At 41.5% G+C, this 18434-nt stretch overlaps 1 protein-coding gene across 7 annotated transcripts in view; it reads left to right on the plus strand.

The window, feature by feature from the left end:
• L3MBTL2 (L3MBTL histone methyl-lysine binding protein 2) overlaps positions 1 to 18434 on the plus strand; it is a 772791-nt gene that overhangs the window by 221229 nt on the left and 533128 nt on the right. The window lies entirely within an intron of this gene.

Genomic DNA, 18434 nt, shown 5'->3' on the forward strand with positions numbered 1-18434 from the left:
TTGAGTATCCCTTATCCAAAATGCTTGGGACCAGAGGTATTTTGGATATGGGATTTTTCCGTATTTTGGAATAATTGCATACCATAATGAGATATCATGGTGATGGGACCTAAATCTAAGCACAGAATTCATTTATGTTTCATATACACCTTATACATACAGCATGAAGGTAATTGAAGCCAATATTTTTAATAACTTTGTGCATTAAACAAAGTGTGTCTACATTCACACAATTCATTTATGTTTCATATACACCTTATACACACAGCCTGAAGGTCATTTAATACAATATTTTTAATAACTTTGTGTATTAAACATAGTTAGTGTACATTGAGCCATCAGAAAACAAAGGTTTCACTATCTCACTCTCACTCAAAAAAGTCCGTATTTCGGAATATTCCGTATTTCGGAATATTTGGATATGGGATACTCAACCTGTAATGGTTGTGTTAACATCAGGTTTTACTTAATCACAGGAGCAGCATGGGCATAATTGATGATGTATTACCTTTCTGTTTTATAGAATGGTACTGAAGAGCCCGATGCAGACAGTCATCACAAACATAGGGAATGCTTCAAGAATACTTTTGTGATCAACAATGATTTAACAGGTAGGATTATCGAATTAGTCATACAGTCAATGGTGGGGGTGGAATCCTGGCCAGGTATTGGAAGTACCTCGTGCGCTTTGATTTTATTGTAGAAACCGTTGACGCTTATTTACTGAGGAGTATATACCACATCCTATCAATCAATAAACAGGCAAGAGTTGCCTTTTAGAGCCACATTACAATGGGCCATAAAAACAAATCCTCAAGTTGAATGGGAAAAGACACCTTGAATCTCGCAGAATGTATTTTTAAGCGATTATGAGACACATAAAGATACTTTAGTTCTGTAAGCAATCCTGCAAAGTATAAATAATATAATTGAAATAAATGATATTATTTTACTTAACAAAATATTTACAGCATGATGCTTGTCATCTCATGTAGAGAAACCAGACATTGCTTGTCAAGGTGCTATATCTCTGCATTGTATGGTATCGGGCAGATCCAATGCTATAGCATATTTAATTGAGTTGCAGTTTCCTAGGTAACAATAAATGTTTTGTACAGGCTGCACATTGATAGATTCATACGCAGATAAGAAATGCAACAGTAATCATACATGTGTAATGCTTCATTTAAGCTTCTTCTACTATTGCAGCACCACTTTTGGAACTTTTTTAAATCGGTAGGAATGGCGGTCATTGTTTATAGTCGAGAGAGCTACCACAATAACACATAGGAAATCATTTTACTATGAGGCCTCTCCCTTAACCAGAGGATTTAGGACAGTATAAAGCCGTATTTCCTGATGCTGCATCCACTTGTAGCCTTAGATGAAACCCATGGGGACTGTCAGCGGGAGGACCAACCAAAACGTAGTTTGTACTTATTAGTAGAGATGAGCGCCTGAAATTTTTCGGGTTTTGTGTTTTGGTTTTGGGTTCGGTTCCGCGGCCGTGTTTTGGGTTCGACCGCGTTTTGGCAAAACCTCACCGAATTTTTTTTGTCGGATTCGGGTGTGTTTTGGATTCGGGTGTTTTTTTTAAAAAACACTAAAAAACAGCTTAAATCATAGAATTTGGGGGTCATTTTGATCCCATATTATTATTAACCTCAAAAACCATAATTTCCACTCATTTTCAGTCTATTCTGAATACCTCACACCTCACAATATTATTTTTAGTCCTAAAATTTGCACCAAGGTCGCTGGATGACTAAGCTAAGCGACACTAGTGGCCGACACAAACACCTGGCCCATCTAGGAGTGGCACTGCAGTGTCACGCAGGATGTCCCTTCCAAAAAACCCTCCCCAATCAGCACATGACGCAAAGAAAAAAAGAGGCGCAATGAGGTAGCTGACTGTGTGAGTAAGATAAGCGACCCTAGTGGCCGACACAAACACCGGGCCCATTTAGGAGTGGCACTGCAGTGTCACGCAGGATGTCCCTTCCAAAAAACCCTCCCCAATCAGCACATGACGCAAAGAAAAAAAGAGGCGCAATGAGGTAGCTGACTGTGTGAGTAAGATTAGCGACCCTAGTGGCCGACACAAACACCGGGCCCATTTAGGAGTGGCACTGCAGTGTCACGCAGGATGTCCCTTCCAAAAAACCCTCCCCAATCAGCACATGACGCAAAGAAAAAAAGAGGCGCAATGAGGTAGCTGACTGTGTGAGTAAGATTAGCGACCCTAGTGGCCGACACAAACACCGGGCCCATTTAGGAGTGGCACTGCAGTGTCACGCAGGATGTCCCTTCCAAAAAACCCTCCCCAATCAGCACATGACGCAAAGAAAAAAAGAGGCGCAATGAGGTAGCTGACTGTGTGAGTAAGATTAGCGACCCTAGTGGCCGACACAAACACCGGGCCCATTTAGGAGTGGCACTGCAGTGTCACGCAGGATGTCCCTTCCAAAAAACCCTCCCCAATCAGCACATGACGCAAAGAAAAAAAGAGGCGCAATGAGGTAGCTGACTGTGTGAGTAAGATTAGCGACCCTAGTGGCCGACACAAACACCGGGCCCATTTAGGAGTGGCACTGCAGTGTCACGCAGGATGTCCCTTCCAAAAAACCCTCCCCAATCAGCACATGACGCAAAGAAAAAAAGAGGCGCAATGAGGTAGCTGACTGTGTGAGTAAGATTAGCGACCCTAGTGGCCGACACAAACACCGGGCCCATTTAGGAGTGGCACTGCAGTGTCACGCAGGATGTCCCTTCCAAAAAAACCCTCCCCAAACAGCACATGACGCAAAGAAAAATAAAAGAAAAAAGAGGTGCAAGATGGAATTGTCCTTGGGCCCTCCCACCCACCCTTATGTTGTATAAACAAAACAGGACATGCACACTTTAACCAACCCATCATTTCAGTGACAGGGTCTGCCACACGACTGTGACTGATATGACGGGTTGGTTTGGACCCCCCCCAAAAAAGAAGCAATTAATCTCTCCTTGCACAAACTGGCTCTACAGAGGCAAGATGTCCACCTCATCATCACCCTCCGATATATCACCGTGTACATCCCCCTCCTCACAGATTATCAATTCGTCCCCACTGGAATCCACCATCTCAGCTCCCTGTGTACTTTGTGGAGGCAATTGCTGCTGGTCACTGTCTCCGCGGAGGAATTGATTATAATTCATTTTAATGAACATCATCTTCTCCACATTTTCTGGATGTAACCTCGTACGCCGATTGCTGACAAGGTGAGCGGCGGCACTAAACACTCTTTCGGAGTACACACTTGTGGGAGGGCAACTTAGGTAGAATAAAGCCAGTTTGTGCAATGGCCTCCAAATTGCCTCTTTTTCCTGCCAGTATAAGTATGGACTGTGTGACGTGCCTACTTGGATGCGGTCACTCATATAATCCTCCACCATTCTTTCAATGGTGAGAGAATCATATGCAGTGACAGTAGACGACATGTCCGTAATCGTTGTCGGGTCCTTCAGTCCGGACCAGATGTCAGCATCAGCAGTCGCTCCAGACTGCCCTGCATCACCGCCAGCGGGTGGGCTCGGAATTCTGAGCCTTTTCCTCGCACCCCCAGTTGCGGGAGAATGTGAAGGAGGAGATGTTGACAGGTCGCGTTCCGCTTGACTTGACAATTTTCTCACCAGCAGGTCTTTCAACCCCAGCAGACTTGTGTCTGCCGGAAAGAGAGATCCAAGGTAGGCTATAAATCTAGGATCGAGCACGGTGGCCAAAATGTAGTGCTCTGATTTCAACAGATTGACCACCCGTGAATCCTTGTTAAGCGAATTAAGGGCTCCATCCACAAGTCCCACATGCCTAGCGGAATCGCTCCGTGTTAGCTCCTCCTTCAATGTCTCCAGCTTCTTCTGCAAAAGCCTGATGAGGGGAATGACCTGACTCAGGCTGGCAGTGTCTGAACTGACTTCACGTGTGGCAAGTTCAAAGGGCATCAGAACCTTGCACAACGTTGAAATCATTCTCCACTGCGCTTGAGACAGGTGCATTCCACCTCCTATATCGTGCTCAATTGTATAGGCTTGAATGGCCTTTTGCTGCTCCTCCAACCTCTGAAGCATATAGAGGGTTGAATTCCACCTCGTTACCACTTCTTGCTTCAGATGATGGCAGGGCAGGTTCAGTAGTTTTTGGTGGTGCTCCAGTCTTCTGTACGTGGTGCCTGTACGCCGAAAGTGTCCCGCAATTTTTCTGGCCACCGACAGCATCTCTTGCACGCCCCTGTCGTTTTTTAAATAATTCTGCACCACCAAATTCAAGGTATGTGCAAAACATGGGACGTGCTGGAATTTGCCCATATTTAATGCACACACAATATTGCTGGCGTTGTCCGATGCCACAAATCCACAGGAGAGTCCAATTGGGGTAAGCCATTCCGCGATGATCTTCCTCAGTTGCCGTAAGAGGTTTTCAGCTGTGTGCGTATTCTGGAAACCGGTGATACAAAGCGTAGCCTGCCTAGGAAAGAGTTGGCGTTTGCGAGATGCTGCTACTGGTGCCGCCGCTGCTGTTCTTGCGGCGGGAGTCCATACATCTACCCAGTGGGCTGTCACAGTCATATAGTCCTGACCCTGCCCTGCTCCACTTGTCCACATGTCCGTGGTTAAGTGGACATTGGGTACAACTGCATTTTTTAGGACACTGGTGAGTCTTTTTCTGACGTCCGTGTACATTCTCGGTATCGCCTGCCTAGAGAAGTGGAACCTAGATGGTATTTGGTAACGGGGGCACACTGCCTCAATAAATTGTCTAGTTCCCTGTGAACTAACGGCGGATACCGGACGCACGTCTAACACCAACATAGTTGTCAAGGCCTCAGTTATCCGCTTTGCAGCAGGATGACTGCTGTGATATTTCATCTTCCTCGCAAAGGACTGTTGAACAGTCAATTGCTTACTGGAAGTAGTACAAGTGGGCTTACGACTTCCCCTCTGGGATGACCATCGACTCCCAGCAGCAACAACAGCAGCGCCAGCAGCAGTAGGCGTTACACGCAAGGATGCATCGGAGGAATCCCAGGCAGGAGAGGACTCGTCAGAATTGCCAGTGACATTGCCTGCAGGACTATTGGCATTCCTGGGGAAGGAGGAAATTGACACTGAGGGAGTTGGTGGGGTGGTTTGCGTGAGCTTGGTTACAAGAGGAAGGGATTTACTGGTCAGTGGACTGCTTCCGCTGTCACCCAAAGTTTTTGAACTTGTCACTGACTTATTATGAATGCGCTGCAGGTGACGTATAAGGGAGGATGTTCCGAGGTGGTTAACGTCCTTACCCCTACTTATTACAGCTTGACAAAGGGAACACACGGCTTGACACCTGTTGTCCGCATTTCTGTTGAAATAGTTCCACACCGAAGAGCTGATTTTTTTGGTATTTTCACCAGGCATGTCAACGGCCATATTCCTCCCACGGACAACAGGTGTCTCCCCGGGTGCCTGACTTAAACAAACCACCTCACCATCAGAATCCTCCTGGTCAATTTCCTCCCCAGCGCCAGCAACACCCATATCCTCCTCATCCTGGTGTACTTCAACACTGACATCTTCAATCTGACTATCAGGAACTGGACTGCGGGTGCTCCTTCCAGCACTTGCAGGGGGCGTGCAAATGGTGGAAGGCGCATGCTCTTCACGTCCAGTGTTGGGAAGGTCAGGCATCGCAACCGACACAATTGGACTCTCCTTGTGGATTTGGGATTTCGAAGAACGCACAGTTCTTTGCGGTGCTACTGCTTTTGCCAGCTTGAGTCTTTTCATTTTTCTAGCGAGAGGCTGAGTGCCTCCATCCTCATGTGAAGCTGAACCACTAGCCATGAACATAGGCCAGGGCCTCAGCCGTTCCTTGCCACTCCGTGTGGTAAATGGCATATTGGCAAGTTTACGCTTCTCCGACGACAATTTTATTTTAGGTTTTGGAGTCCTTTTTTTACTGATATTTGGTGTTTTGGATTTGACATGCTCTGTACTATGACATTGGGCATCGGCCTTGGCAGATGACGTTGCTGGCATTTCATCGTCTCGGCCATGACTAGTGGCAGCAGCTTCAGCACGAGGTGGAAGTGGATCTTGATCTTTCCCTAATTTTGGAACCTCAACATTTTTGTTCTCCATATTTTAATAGGCACAACTAAAAGGCACCTCAGGTAAACAATGGAGATGGATGGATACTAGTATACAATTATGGACGGACTGCCGAGTGCCGACACAGAGGTAGCTACAGCCGTGAACTACCGTACTGTGTCTGCTGCTAATATAGACTGGTTGATAAAGAGATGTCGTAGTATGTATGTATGAAGAAGAAAGAAAAAAAAACCACGGTTAGGTGGTATACAATTATGGACGGACTGCCGAGTGCCGACACAGAGGTAGCCACAGCCGTGAACTACCGTACTGTACTGTGTCTGCTGCTAATATAGACTGGTTGATAAAGAGATGTAGTAGTATGTATGTATAAAGAAGAAAGAAAAAAAAACCACGGGTAGGTGGTATACAATTATGGACGGACTGCCGAGTGCCGACACAGAGGTAGCCACAGCCGTGAACTACCGTACTGTACTGTGTCTGCTGCTAATATAGACTGGTTGATAAAGAGATGTCGTAGTATGTATGTATGAAGAAGAAAGAAAAAAAAACCACGGTTAGGTGGTATACAATTATGGACGGACTGCCGAGTGCCGACACAGAGGTAGCCACAGCCGTGAACTACCGTACTGTACTGTGTCTGCTGCTAATATAGACTGGTTGATAAAGAGATGTAGTAGTATGTATGTATAAAGAAGAAAGAAAAAAAAACCACGGGTAGGTGGTATACAATTATGGACGGACTGCCGAGTGCCGACACAGAGGTAGCCACAGCCGTGAACTACCGTACTGTACTGTGTCTGCTGCTAATATAGACTGGTTGATAAAGAGATGTCGTAGTATGTATGTATGAAGAAGAAAGAAAAAAAAAAACCACGGTTAGGTGGTATACAATTATGGACGGACTGCCGAGTGCCGACACAGAGGTAGCCACAGCCGTGAACTACCGTACTGTACTGTGTCTGCTGCTAATATAGACTGGTTGATAAAGAGATGTCGTAGTATGTATGTATAAAGAAGAAAGAAAAAAAAACCACGGTTAGGTGGTATACAATTATGGACGGACTGTCGAGTGCCGACACAGAGGTAGCCACAGCCGTGAACTACCGTACTGTACTGTGTCTGCTGCTAATATAGACTGGTTGATAAAGAGATGTCGTAGTATGTATGTATGTATGAAGAAGAAAGAAAAAAAAACCACGGTTAGGTGGTATACAATTATGGACGGACTGCCGAGTGCCGACACAGAGGTAGCTACAGCCGTGAACTACCGTACTGTCTGCTGCTAATATAGACTGGTTGATAAAGAGATGTCGTAGTATGTATGTATGAAGAAGAAAGAAAAAAAAACCACGGTTAGGTGGTATACAATTATGGACGGACTGCCGAGTGCCGACACAGAGGTAGCCACAGCCGTGAACTACCGTACTGTACTGTGTCTGCTGCTAATATAGACTGGTTGATAAAGAGATGTAGTAGTATGTATGTATAAAGAAGAAAGAAAAAAAACCACGGGTAGGTGGTATACAATTATGGACGGACTGCCGAGTGCCGACACAGAGGTAGCCACAGCCGTGAACTACCGTACTGTACTGTATCTGCTGCTAATATAGACTGGTTGATAAAGAGATGTCGTAGTATGTATGTATGAAGAAGAAAGAAAAAAAAACCACGGTTAGGTGGTATACAATTATGGACGGACTGCCGAGTGCCGACACAGAGGTAGCCACAGCCGTGAACTACCGTACTGTACTGTGTCTGCTGCTAATATAGACTGGTTGATAAAGAGATGTCGTAGTATGTATGTATAAAGAAGAAAGAAAAAAAAACCACGGTTAGGTGGTATACAATTATGGACGGACTGCCGAGTGCCGACACAGAGGTAGCCACAGCCGTGAACTACCGTACTGTACTGTGTCTGCTGCTAATATAGACTGGTTGATAAAGAGATGTCGTAGTATGTATGTATGAAGAAGAAAGAAAAAAAAACCACGGTTAGGTGGTATACAATTATGGACGGACTGCCGAGTGCCGACACAGAGGTAGCCACAGCCGTGAACTACCGTACTGTACTGTGTCTGCTGCTAATATAGACTGGTTGATAAAGAGATGTAGTAGTATGTATGTATAAAGAAGAAAGAAAAAAAAACCACGGGTAGGTGGTATACAATTATGGATGGACTGCCGAGTGCCGACACAGAGGTAGCTACAGCCGTGAACTACCGTACTGTGTCTGCTGCGACTGGATGATAAATAATGATATAAAAAATATATATATATCACTACTGCAGCCGGACAGGTATATATATTATATAATGACGGACCTGCTGGACACTGTCTGTCAGCAGAATGAGTTTTTTATAGAATTAAAAAAAAAAACACCACACAAGTGAAGTCACACGACGAGTGTTTAACTTTTTCAGGCAATCACAATATAGTATACTACTAACTATACTGGTGGTCAGTGTGGTCAGGTCACTGGTCAGTCACACTGGCAGTGGCACTCCTGCAGCAAAAGTGTGCACTGTTTAATTTTAATATAATATGTACTCCTGGCTCCTGCTATAACCTATAACTGGCACTGCAGTGCTCCCCAGTCTCCCCCACAATTATAAGCTGTGTGAGCTGAGCACAGTCAGATATATAATATATACATAGATGATGCAGCACACTGGGCTGAGCAGTGCACACAGATATGGTATGTGACTGTCTTGTACTCCTGGCTCCTGCTATAACCTATAACTGGCACTGCAGTGCTCCCCAGTCTCCCCCACAATTATAAGCTGTGTGAGCTGAGCACAGTCAGATATATAATATATACATAGATGATGCAGGCATGCAGCACACTGGGCTGAGCAGTGCACACAGATATGGTATGTGACTGAGTCACTGTGTGTACCGTTTTTTTCAGGCAGAGAACGGATATATTAAATAAAACAACTGCACTGCTGGTGGTCACTGTGGTCAGTCACTAAACTCTGCACTCTCTTCTACAGTATCAGCCTCAGGTCAATCTCTCTCTCTCTCTCCTAATCTAAATGGAGAGGACGCCAGCCACGTCCTCTCCCTATCAATCTCAATGCACGTGTGAAAATGGCGGCGACGCGCGGCTCCTTATATAGAATCCGAGTCTCGCGAGAATCCGACAGCGTCATGATGACGTTCGGGCGCGCTCGGGTTAACCGAGCAAGGCGGGAAGATCCGAGTCGCTCGGACCCGTGAAAAAAAACATGAAGTTCGTGCGGGTTCGGATTCAGAGAAACCGAACCCGCTCATCTCTACTTATTAGCACTGATCACTCATATCTTTTCCCTACGCCGACATATAAAGTTGGTAAAATAACTAGATTTGATGTAATTATAGAAATAATGCCATTCAAAATGTAAATCTGAATGAAGAAAGTTTTTGTTTACATTGCAAGTAACAGATATACCCCATCAAACTCTCTAATGGTTTTGAAGGGCCTGCCCAGACCCTGACTGTTATATGAAAACATTATTTATAGTATATGGTACTGACAATCACATTAAAGGTTAACATCTTTCTGCATACGTTATGTTAACCGCTTCATTAAAGCAATCCTAGCAAGTGTCGTTTTATTGCACAGTGCACTAGTTCCCCAGCAAGCAACTGTGGTATCACAATAGGTGCAAAAACAGCTGTAAGCCTGACACACTTAGTCTGCAAGTACACAAACCTGGCAACAGGCAGTACAGGCTTTTTAAGGATATACATATGGCGATTTAATTTATTTATTTTGTCATATATTGTGTCTGAGTAGGAGGGTAGCTATATGTTTCTGCAGGCAATGCCATAGTTTAATGTGTGGTATGGTTGTTATCCCAGCTTTTGTAGAACTACAATGCCCAGCAAGCCCTTCCATTCATAGTGCTTTCAGTTTCACAAAAGTTGTAGAGCCACAAATCTACAATGTAGGACAAAGACATGGTATATAAACATTGCTGCATCAGGGGACAGGACACTGAAAATAATTTGTATCTTAGATGTAATAAATAGCTTTTGCAATCATTTTCTATACATGGATTTATGCATGTTGTGTCTTACACATTGGGTAAATATATCTAAAAAAACAAATGTTTGTTTAGTAACAGGAACAATTTATTTAGTCTTTTTCCTATTACAGTCATAGTTACAGATGGAATAGTGTATATAAGAATGTTATGCTTGCTGCACTCCGTACAGATATTTGTTCCTGGCAATCTTCTTCAACATTTCAATTTAATTCTCATGTTACATTTTTTGTTTAAATATTAAATTTACAAACACCCAAAGAACTTAAGACCATATACCAGGACTGTTTGACCAGCTTTTACACTGAAAAACCTAAAAGTTTCTCATAGCATGTAACTGTAAGTCATTATCTTGCTGTGCTCATTTGTTTATGTTCTTTGTTAGGCGCTTTGGAACCCCTGTGGCGCCATATAACTGATAACAATAATAATAAAAAAGCCAGTCCCTAGAGTGTAGATTTGTGGCTCTACAACTTTTGTGAAACTGAAAGCACTATGAATGGAAGGGCTTGCTGGGCATTGTAGTTCTACAAAAGCTGGGATAACAACCATACCACACATTAAACTATGGCATTGCCTGCAGAAACATATAGCTACCCTCCTACTCAGACACAATATATGACAAAATAAATAAATTAAATCCCCATATGTATATCCTTAAAAAGCCTGTACTGCCTGTTGCCAGGTTTGTGTACTTGCAGACTAAGTGTGTCAGGCTTACAGCTGTTTTTGCACCTATTGTGATACCACAGTTGCTTGCTGGGGAACTAGTGCACTGTGCAATAAAACGACACTTGCTAGGATTGCTTTAATGAAGCGGTTAACATAACGTATGCAGAAAGATGTTAACCTTTAATGTGATTGTCAGTACCATATACTATAAATAATGTTTTCATATAACAGTCAGGGTCTGGGCAGGCCCTTCAAAACCATTAGAGAGTTTGATGGGGTATATCTGTTACTTGCAATGTAAACAAAAACTTTCTACATTCAGATTTACATTTTGAATGGCATTATTTCTATAATTACATCAAATCTAGTTATTTTACCAACTTTATATGTCGGCGAAGGGAAAAGATATGAGTGATCAGTGCTAATAAGTACAAACTACGTTTTGGTTGGTCCTCCCGCTGACAGTCCCCATGGGTTTCATCTAAGGCTACAAGTGGATGCAGCATCAGGAAATACGGCTATATACTGTCCTAAATGCTCTGGTTAAGGGAGAGGCCTCATAGTAAAATGATTTCCTATGTGTTATTGTGGTAGCTCTCTCGACTATAAACAATGACCGCCATTCCTACCGATTTAAAAAAGTTCCAAAAGTGGTGCTGCAATAGTAGAAGAAGCTTAAATGAAGCATTACACATGTATGATTACTGTTGCATGTCTTATCTGCGTATGAATCTATCAATGTGCAGCCTGTACAAAACATTTATTGTTACCTAGGAAACAGCAACCCAATTAAATATGCTATAGCATTGGATCTGCCCGATACCATACAATGCAGAGATATAGCACCTTGACAAGCAATGTCTGGTTTCTCTACATGAGATGACAAGCATCATGCTGTAAATATTTTGTTAAGTCAAATAATATCATTTATTTCAATTATATTATTTATACTGTGCAGGATTGCTTACAGAACTAAAGTATCTTTATGTGTCTCATAATCGCTTAAAAATACATTCTGCGAGATTCAAGGTGTCTTTTCCCATTCAACTTGAGGATTTGTTTTTATGGCCCATTGTAATGTGGCTCTAAAAGGCAACTCTTGCCTGTTTATTGATTGATAGGATGTGGTATATACTCCTCAGTAAATAAGCGTCAACGGTTTCTACAATAAAATCAAAGCGCGCGAGGTACTTCCAATACCTGGCCAGGATTCCACCCCCACCATTGACTGTATGACTAATTCGATAATCCTACCTGTTAAATCATTGTTGATCACAAAAGGATTCTTGAAGCATTCCCTTTGTTTGTGATGATGGTCTGCATGAGGCTCTTCAGTACCATTCTATAAAACAGAAAGGTAATACATCATCAATTATGTCCATGCTGCTCCTGTGATTAAGTAAAACCTGATGTTAACACAACCATTAATATAATAACAGTCTATACAAGCACAGTCGTTATAAGTTCTCAATACACACAGTAGAATGAATGAAAGTCATACAATCATCTGTGGAGGACCTCTGGTAAGATAAACCCTGAGGACAGATGTCTGTGTGCCTATTGGACAACAGATGTTTACAACGCTAACATTAAGTTTTACTGGAAAAATATGTAAAATAACATTATGCAAAAATTAAACACAACCGTCCCATGAATGAGAGGATTAATTCACAAATTCTCGCTTTTTAAATGTAAGCAATCTAATTTATAAAACGTTTCAACATCACTTTCATAGTGTAGGGGTTATATATTATCATACTGCCGCAGCAAAACACAGTATTATTACTAAATGCAAATATTAAGGGAAGTTTTGATATACACTTTACACTATACATCCTTTGATAACAAATGTAAGAAAAGTTTACTATTTCCAGGTGTATAACATGGATTTATCACAAGGGCATCGCTACCATAGATGCCTTTAGTGCAGCTGCTATGGACCCAGAGCTAAGAGGGGCACACTTTGTTTGTTATGCAGGGTCCCTTACAAACCATTGCCATCAGGCCTTCAATATATGTATTTATGCCCCTTCACTTGTTCACTGTAATGTGATATAAAAAGAAATGTTGTGCGTTATAATTTTTCAGAATCTGAACTGGCATCTGTAATGTGGCACAATATGAAGTGGCGACACTATAGTGTGGCATAATATAAACTGGGCACACTGCATGTCATAATGTGAATTGATGTCACAGTGTTGGATAATGTGTACTGCTAGCCCTACAATGAATTTGAACTAGAGCACTACTGTGGTTCATAAAATAGACTAGGACACTACTATGGGGCATAACATTTACTATGGCAACAGTATGGCTCAGAATCCAAATATATACTGGTAGGTTAATTGGCTCTCAACAAAATTAACCCTATCGTGAATGTGTCTGTGTGTACATGTGATAGGTAATATAGATTGTAAGCTCCACTGGGGCAGGGTCTGAAATGAATGGGAAAATGATCTCTGTACAGCGCTGCGGAATATGTGTGCGCTATATAAATAAACTGGTAATTAATAAATAAATAATAAATATATTATTATGGGTTTAAAATTAACAATTGCTGTGGATAGGTGTCTCTAGACGCATTAGGACAGGAACCCTTCAAATGTTGCTATCGGGTCCCACAAAATTCTGGCTACGACCCTGATTTATCATCTATAAATTACAGTAAATGTAGATATACAAATAATCATAAATCAATAACTTTCAATGTGCTATAAATAATATTAGTCATATATATGTGCATATCCTTTGGGAAACACAGATTAAAATCTATTTAAACACTATTGCAAATGATATGCATAGTTACAGCTATGTTGTTTCTGATGGCACTCATTGGGTTACAGTATGAGCTGTGGCGCCGAGAGCGGAGAATGGCGAAGATCCTAATTACCATGGTCTACTTCTGTTGGTACTCAATGGGACGTAGTATGAGCATCTTTTTTTCTTGGATTAATTATTAATTCTTATAACTATTTCTGGATACAGGCCGAGATCAGTGAAATAATTTCATAAATTAAGAAAAAAACATTTTAAGCATTGTCCAGATCAGAAACTATGACTATTCATGATGGTGGCCGCTATATCAACAAGCCATCAACAATTACACTGAATAACATGCATATGTCAGTCGCAGGAATTTATAGGTTAACTTGACTTGTGTGTTATAGTAGTGTTAAAAAGTGGTCTAAGTATCTTTATATGTTTATCTATATTCTCAGAAAGGCCCATTGTAGAATAATTGAATGACACGATGACAAGGCCAACAGATTACACTATTTTATTAAAAACATTTTGTCACAACTGAGGGCCTGAGCTGACGGGAGGCAGCCTCAGTTGTAGGGGCTGAGATGTAACGGAACCTGGGAGGTTGTATCAGACCCCTAGACATGTAAGTAACATGTAGAATAACTGCCCGAAGGCGTGACCACGACAACCAGGATAAAAGTCAATGATGTTTATTATGACAAACTCCGTAACACAGCAGCAGTAAAAGGAAACATAAAAGTCAACAGAGGATAAATACAATTCCTGGGTACTACAGGGTGGCAAGGGCCACAGGCACTGGTAGAGTGAGACAGTTCTAATAATCTTCTAGTTGGAAAGTCCTTACCAGGCCTGACTGTAGCAATGGAGAGAACCCAGGATCGTACCAGCTGGTGTTCCAGGAAAGGCTGGGTTGCTGAAGATAAAACGGCTGCTGTGGATACTGGCTGGAACCAGACTGTTGTTGGTACGGAGTGGATACTGGCTGGAACCAGTTAAATAATAAACGAACTTGAGAGCGATGAAATAATAATGAAGTTTGGAGTTTGAGAGCGGTGAAATAATAATACCGGTGGAGAGTGGTAAACTGCAGAAAGGACACCGGCCCTTTAAGAGAAGCTGTACACTGCTGGAAGCTGGGCTGGAAGCAGGTGATTGATGAAGTTTGGAGTTTGAGAGCGATGAAATAATAATACCGGTGGAGAGTGGTAAACTGCAGAAAGGACACCGGCCCTTTAAGAGAAGCTGTACACTGCTGGAAGCTGGGCTGGAAGCAGGTGATTGATGTAACTGGAAACAGGTGAGTCCAGAATGGATCGGAGAGTCAGGCTACACCGCAGATGGAATGCTGGTGCGGGTCTCTATAGCAGAAGTCTGGAGACAGGAGCTGGAACCTGGAAGACAACCACAGGAGAGAGACAAACTGGAACTAGGTTAGACAACCAAAGCACCTACGCCTTCCTTGCTCAGGCACAGCTTACTTATACCTGCAGCAAGGAAGGGGTTGGCTAGGCAATTATGCAAATCAACAATACAGACAGCAGATTGGTGGAAATGCTCAGATGACAAAATCCAAGATGGCTGCGCCCATGCAGACACTTGGAGGGAAGTTTGGTTTGTAATCCATGTGAGAATTGAAACAGTAATGGCGACGCCGGCCACAGGAGACAGGAGACGCCAGACTGACAAGCGCACATTTAACCACGCGGGCACAGCGGAGGCCGCGGCTGATGAAATCACCACTCTGACATTCTGCATGTGGAAACTCAGGAACAGCGGGATCCGGTCCTGGAACGCTGAGCCAGCCTTAGGAGGCCTCTGAAGGGTAAGTAATGGCGTCCAGATACCCGGATCGTGACACATTTGGTAATAAAAAAAGAAAAAAGAAAAAGAAAAAAATTCCCAGCAAACCTCTGCATAACTGAACGTCTGAAATAAAAAAACATTTACAATGTTTAGAAAGTAAAAACTGAACCTTTCAGCACCCACTATAATGTTTTCATGAGGCATTATGTATTCAGGATGCACGTGATGTCAATTGCAAAGCTTGTTCCTGCTGAACTTCTGCCCCTATCCCCGCAACCACATCATTGCGGGTTTATATCATTATACAGTCACACGGCCTTGTATAACAAGAAGAACTCATTTTATGCCCATTCAGCTAAACCACTAACGCCTTATGAAATCTGAAAAGGTAGGATTAGAAAAAAAAAAACCCTTTGAACTACATTTCACCAGCTATACCTATCCAATGCCAGATTATTGGTAAACCCGTTACTGCAACAACTGTTATTTAAAAAAAAAAAAAAATCCAGGGCTTCCAATGCTAATACTGTTAGCAAATTCACATGGGGTCTATCAACACGGAATATCCCAGAATGCTAAACACAGCGATGTGTGGGAGCTGTAGATACCACTGCCATGTGTAGACAACACATATTTCATTTTACATCATACTTTCCTACTTTTGAAAAAGCATTTCAGTGATACTGTAAAATTAACAGATATCAGCGCGGTCACGTACTGTTACATCTGAGAGGCGTGTCGTGAAAATGACTTACATCCAAATGTAAATAATACCCAAAGTTAGCAAGATCTACTTGCTGAAGAAAAGACACTGCTATTTTGCAGTATTTCTTTGTGTATTGTTTATGACATGATATTCCATATACTGTAAGTGGGCACGATAAAACCTTATTTAAAATGCATGTAGCCCTAGGGATCATTTTACCTTATTCCAATACAGGGTAATGTCGCAGTTGATCCCTTTTGAATGTATGTATCGCTGATTTCTTATTTATTTTTTTATTTATTTATTTTTTGTCAGGTAGATTGAGTAACTATTCAGGGGATTATGTAGATTGCTACTATTTCAGGTAGTCTCTGGCAGAATGAGGAAGGGATAGTCAAATATGTTTTACACCTAATTGTTTATTATTTTTATTAAGTGTTCTGAAAGTAAATAGGGCAATGGTAATATGCATGAATAATAACTAAACCAGCTGTATGATGAAACTGGTTATCCAAAGCTACCAGTACCGTGCCATAGGGAAATGCTAATATGCATGAATAATAACTAAGCCCGCTGTATGATGAAACTGGTTATCCAAAGCTACCAATACCGTGCCATTCCTACGCATCGAGACAATCAATAATGCTCGCGTTCTACCAACTGCCTATTCTCCAGCCTAGAGGAGGACGGGGACACCAAAACCCACAACTGAGGCATGGAACTGTTAAAACCGCCTGACAAATGCAGTGTGGTGCATTTACCAATGTATAAAACTGATTATTATTATTATTATTATTATTATTATTAGCATCAGCATGCAGAACAAGTGCACTTTTTTGAGTTGCAATGAATCAGTATCTTCTGTGTGATAGATTTCAACGCTGTTATGGAATGGTTACAGGACTCTCCTTATAAAGCTGAAATGTTGTTGACACATGCAAAACTCAAACCCTACGGGTGGAGCTATAGGGGTCATGTACAAATAGGGTTTCAAAAAACAGCTTATTTATTAATAAACACATAATTTTACACCTGATTATGTTATACAATTAATTTATAAGGCTTTACCTTACATAAAGCATTGCCAACATTTTGAATATAAACACGCAATGTTTTTACAAGCGATATATTAGGTTATATATATATATATATATATATATATATATATATATACATATATATACACAATTAGCGCTATCTCGCTTCTATATTTTAGCAACATGTAGGTTTAATAGACATATCTGTCAAGTATTGTTATTGTAGCCACAGCATTTCAAATGTGAAACGGCATTAATATGTTTAAAATATCTCGCTCGTCAAATGATAAAAACAATTTAGTTCCTATATGACGCAGAATGCTTTTACCGATTTGTACTACTTGTTGCTAACCATTAGGCTCTATCAATACTGGTTAGCATCTATAAACCGGCAATTAAGTATTATGCTTATTACCAGTCGTGTTACTGCAGCGCAGTTAAAATGGTTCTCTCTCTATATCTCTTAACCACCAACCGCTGCTAATTGATAATATATCATTATCCATAGCGTGTATGTCATTTTACATCCGACAACCAGTCAATTACAAACTCGTGTTCTCATAGCACTCTTGATAGACCTTAATTAATGACCAGACAAGTCTGGTCATGTCTGTTTGCCCTATTAGTTCAAACTTCGGTCACTAGCAAATTCCCCAGTCTTACAAATTATCATATCCCTAGTAACAGAACTTAATTACCCCTGCAACTTTCTTGTTTGCATCAGTCAAATAGCTGTAAATATAAACAAACATAAGGGCCACTTAGACCGCTGTGTCTACGCTCAATTAAAACAAATTACATGTCTATTTGTACTGTACAATATTGTATTAACTAATCTGTCTGTAACACCGTAAACAACGTAAGGACATCCTAGACATCTATGTCAACTACTAATTAAAACAAATGACACGTCTATTTGTACCGGTCATTAGTTTACTAATCTGTCACAAACACCATAGCTTAAAATACACATATAGTGAACTCTTAATGCACACATACGTCTGTTTGCCCTGCCATTAATAGGTCAGCTATCTGTAACAAAGCTTAAAGATCGAGTTCAACTGTCGGTCACAGAAGGTGAACTAAAGCTATAAGTTTATACAATTTTATAGATAGAACTCTGAAACCAATAAACAGCATTCGTAGCTCGTACGCTTATTTTATAAATCATCCGGATATAACATTTACTAATTCAACTAAGAGTTAATACGCAGGAGGGTTTTCAATGGTTAAACTACGCTTATAACTCCTTTTGTCAGCTTATTTCCTATAAAACAACATCAGAAGGGGAGGAAA

The sequence above is a fragment of the Pseudophryne corroboree genome, chromosome 9 (genome assembly GCF_028390025.1).
Source record: "Pseudophryne corroboree isolate aPseCor3 chromosome 9, aPseCor3.hap2, whole genome shotgun sequence".
In the NCBI taxonomy this organism is placed as follows: Eukaryota; Metazoa; Chordata; class Amphibia; order Anura; family Myobatrachidae; genus Pseudophryne; species Pseudophryne corroboree.